Raw genomic sequence first — 6615 nt, 5'->3', positions numbered from 1 at the left:
GGGTTGGGGGAGGATATTGCTGTCGTCTTTTCTGAAGAGAGAATGCTTTCAGTCTGAACATTTTTAGCGATTGTGGTGTTTTTTGGAGAGTGGAAAGTATTTTTTGGTTCAACTATGGGATATACTTACATGTTGACTTTAATTAATGGTTTTGTTGGGTGGCGTTCTTTTTTCTTTTCTGTGTTTCTATAGATTTCTGTTTGTGGTCTTGTTTTGCTGCTTTTAGTCTACATGATTGTTTCATTTGCAGTTTTTTAAAAATTGAACTAATAAACGCTGTTTCGCGCGCTCATATGACCTTAGCAGTTGCGAGCGCCGTAAAACCTTATACTATACATACACATACAACGCTGTCGTAGGTAGTGGAAGGGCGGGTCCTACATCTTTACAACTTCTCATTTGTGTTTGTATATCTTTCTATTTCCCTATAGTTATTATTTTTATCATGTCAGTATGTTTCTATTTTCTCAAACCAAATTGTCTGTGTTGTTTTTCTCTGCACAAAATGGTGTTTACCGTAGAAACGTGTACTTCTGTTAAACTCAAACAAAGAAAGAGTCTAGGACTCGAATGTTCAAATCTTCATGTACGGGAAGTGCAAAGACTTACCAGTTACTTTTTTATTTCCTTTTTGCAATGCCTGTGCCAATTCAAACCAGCCCATGTAAGGCAAAGATTTTATAGCACAGGCACTGACCTTTTCCTGGAAGGCAGATTGTTCTGTGTGGTGGGTGCTAATACTAAATTAAATATCTATGGTGTTACAATTTGTGAGTGTTGCTAAAGTTAGATTTTATTGGAATTACAAGGAATGTTTTCATCTTCCTGATATTTCTTCGCATAATTTTTTTGCTGTGAGCCTCAAATGGGTGCTTAGTTGGAGCAGTAATTTTACTGATTATACGCATTGTTAAAAATCAGTGTCCCCCCATCTAATCCAAGGGGTTATTATCAAAGTCTAATTTCGAAGTTTACCATAATTGGTGAGGTGCTATTTTTTTGGTGCACAAATGATTGTGATACATTTGTGTCAGCTGTAAGGTAGATGGTGAGAAATGGAGAGAATTCACAATTGAGATATATATATACGTATGATGAAACCAGTTGTAGAGATATATTTCCCTTTTGTAATGTTTTGGGTAAAAAGTCAAATATGGGTATTTAGATGGTGTTGTTGGTAGGTCCGACTTCATTTCTATTCCACTATTGTATCTGTCTATTTGTAGTTTACAACTAGTTTTGAATAAACCGTTGTAGTGTTCGTATGTTTCTCTTTAGCTCATGCTAATTCCACAAAAGTTTAACAGTGGTTTATCATGTGTTCTTTGACTTAAGAATAGAAACACTTTGAATCAGGAAGCAATGTATGAGACATTTTTGGTCATAATATGTAGCTGAGGTGATAAGATTGTGCTATCTGCATCGTCGTTCAGGTCTGTGTGTAGGTGGGTTGTGCCATTAGTAGGTCTTTTTATTATTGTTTTTGAATGCAATACATGTGGGTTCATTCGTTCATTCTACAAGTATTCACTGAAGTACCTTGGGGGTGGTTGGAGGGTGCTATTGCTGGCTTCTGCTTTTTTTCTGTTCCTCTGTTGTTTCTGCTTTATTTCTTCCAGCCTAAAATGCTGGCTGTTTTAATAGTACAGTCAAACTCCACTATATAGCGAGTAGAACAAAGTTATATGAGTCTTACATCTCACGAGACAGTCACAGCCGACATGTAGAATTGGAATGTTTGTTCAGTCTCAGTATTTTCAAGTCGTTTAAGTCATTATAGCTTGTTTTATGAGGGTTTTGTCAATGGACAAAGCCAACTCTCCATTTCTCGTTCTGTTGACTTAGTCTCAGTACTTCCAAGTTGTTTACTTCATTGTGGCTTGTTATACCCAGCTCTTATCAATGGATGAAGCTTTAGCTATCTCTCTTCATTTCTTTTTCTTTTGATGCTTAGTTTTACCTATCTGTCTCTCATACTAAATGAATAAAAGTCTATTAAAGAAGGTGACCAGTGATGTCTTGTGCACTGTGGAATTTTTCTTACCATGTGGGGTGCATGCATTTGGCAGTCGGGGATTCACAATTGTAAATGGCAGATATATAGTTTTGATTGTCTTTTAGACTGTGTGTTTTAACTGTATTCTCGATTTCTGTTTGGAGTAGGTTACTGATGTTGGTATTGTCTTTTTTGTGGGGATTTTTAAAAATAAGTAACTATACAGACAGTTTCACGACGCTATGTTTATGATTAGATGTGCCACAGTGTTAATTGAGTGAAGCAGGCTCACTTGTTCTGGTAATGTCAATCTTGTTTGTGCAAAATACCTGATTACCATGGTTTTATTTCGATATTCAGTCATTAATTTATTGAAAATCTGTTTGAAAGAAATGTCTGTTGCTGTTTAATGCTCTATTTGTCGATTGTACAGTTTTACAATGATGACGCAGGAAATGTACATTTTTAATTTTATTGTAAACAGTTGTCAGTTTGAGCTCGTAAGGCTTCTTTTGTATGTTATTCTACTTATGTTTGTCTGTCTTCTTAAGATAAGATTTTGTTTGTTTTCTTACATCTTTAATCTTCATCACTTTTGCGCCAACCTGACATTCACAGTGATATGTTTTGAAGGATATTTTTCTTGGTCGCTATCAACAACAGCCTGGATGGAAAGATTTTATGGGGGGGGGGGGGGGGGGGTTGGTCAAAGTAACCACATACTCAAATAAAGAGTTTAGATCCTACCTGTGTGGCACATTTGGTCCCTGGTTTGGTTCACATGCGGGCGCTTGAGTGAGAATATGTCCAGGGTCTGAGCTTTTCTTGTCTGGTGTGGCTTATTTTCTGTTTGTGTGGTGTTCTGTCAAAGGGCAAAATGGTCCCTTTCAAAATAATTAATTCAGTTTGTTGTAAGGCATTTTGGATTATTGAGTATAATGTTGTGTACATGGAAGAAAGTCATCTCAGTTCCTTCCACCCCGTTATTGGCTGCGTTATTGGTTAACTAAGTAGCTCTTTCTATGTGTTCTCCTTCATCAGTATGGATGGTTAGAGAACACTCTCGGTTGCTCCTACTTCTGCTTGTTCCTTGCCCTGCAGAGCTGTTATGGGGGTAAAGTGTTTTTGAACACTCTTTGTTAGTTAGAGTGCAGGGTTATCTTATTTGTCTGTGAACAGCGATATGAGCTGTGCTTATGACGTGGCCCTGCTCCCACCTCGGCCATTGATGGCAGCCTCAGATAACTGGTGTCTGTTTTCTTCTTTTTTTTTGTCGCCACGATATTCTATGTGATCTAATTATGTGCACAGCTTTATATGTCGCCCCAACACAATCTCTTTAGTCCGTGCTGATGGTGGTTGGGAGGTGCTATTGTTGGTCTTACTGTTTCACAATATGCTGTTGTCTTGTGCTTTTTAAAAAAAAGCCCTAGCGGGTGATAGGAGGGCACCACTGGTAGGTCCTACTTCTTTACTTTCCCTCAGTTGTTTCTATTTGTCTGTGTTACTTTTTCCCAGCGCTAAATGACCATTATTGTGTCGAGGTGTTACTCTTTATTCAAACAAATATTTCAGCCTTATATGTTCCTCCTTTGTATCAGTGTCCTCCCCTTCTACTCAGGATGCCACTGACTATAGTGTCTTTAGGCCATTCCCAAAGGGGGGACATTTCTCGTTCAAGCGCAGTAGAATTGTAAATGGGCTTATTCATCATGTCAAGCTCATAACTGTGCCTGATCTGCAACAGGGAACTGCTGCTTTTTCTTTCCTAATCCTTACTATTGTCATTTTCCTCTACTTCTTTTGTATGTTTGTCACTCTCTTGTGAACTGCTATTTCCAGGGTGCCTTGATAGTCGAAGCAGACTTTGTGCTGTTGAAGCTAGAGAGGTGAGCAGAGTTAGTCTGATTCCCTATAAGGACTTCTCTGTTGACACCCACCCCTTGGCGCTCTTATGACCTTATGCAGTTGCGAGTGCCGTAAAACGCTCTACCAAAAAAAAAAAGACTCTAATTATTGTCCATCAGTGTCATTTGGTTTCTGTTTGCAGTATTACGAAGCAGCTGAATTCAGCAAAATGTCGGCATGCTTTGGTTTATGTATTTGATGTACCGGTACCTACAGTCCAAAATGAAGATTATTCTTACATTTTGTTTTCGTTGTTTTTGTCCTTTTCTGTGTATTATTCTGTTTGGCCTTTTCTGCTCAAACCCTTAAGAGTGGAACAAAAGATGAAGTGTGTTTAACTTCTGGTTTTATACTTATTTTTGCCAATCTTTGGTTAGTTTTGATTTTATTTTTAATGTTTATTATATTGTCTTTTTTTACTGTTTAGAAAAGATTTGTTTAAAATAGCTCATTTGCTTTTGCGGAACATTCCTGCCAATGTGACTTAACATGCTTCTTTTGTCTGCTCGACCAGTCTGTTGAAAAGTATAAAACAAAGTGAAGCGTGCCTTTTGTCACAGTGCTCAAAAGTTGCAGTCATTGTCAGATCTTTATTTATTTGCCATATGTTCATTTTTGTCAAATCATTTCTTCTGTTTTTTATTCAGTGTCCATGAAGTCAAACCATTTTGTTTGTATCGTCTGTTTTTTAAGGTCAGTTCTTTTTCTTCACGTTATCTATTCAACAAAGTAAAAACATATCATTCATTGATGATTGTTTGTGAAATTATTTTAATTTGTCATCATGTAAACTATATGAATCACTAAACATTTTCATTTGTATTTATGCATGATAATTTCAGTCAAATTTGCATGTCAATGTCTTTCTGCATGGAAACATTATCATCGTACTAGAAATGCTTAGGAGTGTTTTATTTGTATACATTTGTGTGAAGAAATATGTTTACTTCATTTGTGCTACTATTTCTATGACCTTCAAGGCATGTACTATCAGAATACCATGGGATTACTGTCGGAATATTGATATGTATCTAGCTTAAATATTATTATTGTTAGCAATAATTGTTCATTTATATCATATGCGTGTGACAATATATATGTTTGTGAGTGCAAGCATATACTATGTATGCTTGTATAGATATATGTGGAAGAGATAATTTTCGAAAGAATATGTCTTTATGGGTGTATGCATGGGTGTGTATGTGCATGTGTGTTGTGAAACGTAAAATCTATGTGCCAGCATCTGGACAATAAAGATAAATCTTATCTTTACTTGTACTGAGGCAAAAATACCGCTGTCATAATATTTTAAGTCTCTGAATGTAGTGTAACAATTGTGAAGTGATGACATTCTCTGTTAAAATTTTCTTTTCTTTCATGCTTACTTTCCATTCTCTAACTTTTCTCAACTCTGATACGCAGACTAAACAGAGCTTCCTTACTCTGTTCAGTGCATATTCAGATGTCCTCTGTTATCCAGACTTAACAGAGTTTTCTCTTACACTGTTCAGTGCTTAATCAGATATATGATTATACACTGGTGTTATTAAAACGAAAACCAAAGAATATTACTTTAGCCGTCTCTGCGCAAGATCCCTCGTCTGTGGTCAGAAAGCATTAATTGTGTAATGATATGGTGAAATCAGGCACTCATCAATATTTGGGCATATGCAGTTATTGGTATAAGCTTAAAGCCTGTAAATTTATCTTTCTTTTGATGAAAAAAAATACCAATCTATGTGGAATGAAAGTAGATAAATACGAGTGAAATAGGTGAGGGACCTTAGGCAGAGACCATTGTTGTTGTTTTTTTGCTGTTGAATAGGATGCTGGGTTCTGGACAGCTGAAGTCTGTTTCGCTGAAGGCACCTACTAGATGTTATATCTTGCCAAATGAACGTTTTACTGAATCAAAGGTATCTTTGTTTGTAAGTAAGGTCTGATCCAGAGTAAAACTATTTTAGAACTTCTCTATATATGTCCCTTTGAAAAAAGTAATATAATATGGCAACTATGTGACCTTTTGTGTTTTCCTTTTTTCGTGGTCATAAACAAAATCAAAAGTCCTTTACCTTTTGTCTCGTGGGCCATATTCAGCTTTTATCTGAAGGATTTAACTTTTTTTTTTTGTGGTGTTTTTTTTTTGGGGGGTGGGGGGAGCATTTTGTTTACACGTAAAGCTTCAAAAGATTGTGTTTGTGTCTTTTTTCAGCACAGGAACATATTATCTTTCTTAGTTGAATGCATTTAGTTATACAGTGGAATCCACTTATAACGAGTCCTGAAAGAACGAGAAGTCTGTTATAAGGACACTCTTCTAAAACCCCGTTTTTTCCCCTTCTTTATCTTTGTAAATAAAATATGAATATAACGCAATCAGACAAACACGCGAGTCGATTATACCGGAATAATATCTGCTGCTGTGCACAGCGCATAGGCCTTTTATTCATGTTAAATCTCGCCAGTTGAGAAACTTTGGTTATCTTGCGAAACAAAGAATGGGAGAGCCCACGAATGCCAACAATGAAGGCCGGATTGAATGAGTGGGGAGAGTGTGGCATGCACAGACGAGCAGAACGCATCATGTGATAGACCAGCTTAGTCTAGATTATCTAGGCCTATTATGCCTCTCACTTCTCCGATGCGGGGAAGGAGAGGTTATAGCGCTGCACTTGTTGGACGGAGCGAACGTGTGACATGGGCGGGATATG

This window comes from Aplysia californica, unplaced genomic scaffold (genome assembly GCF_000002075.1).
Source record: "Aplysia californica isolate F4 #8 unplaced genomic scaffold, AplCal3.0 scaffold00334, whole genome shotgun sequence".
NCBI classification, from domain to species: Eukaryota; Metazoa; Mollusca; class Gastropoda; order Aplysiida; family Aplysiidae; genus Aplysia; species Aplysia californica.
The sequence above is the reverse complement of the archived record's forward strand: the minus strand, read 5'-3'. Positions refer to the sequence as shown.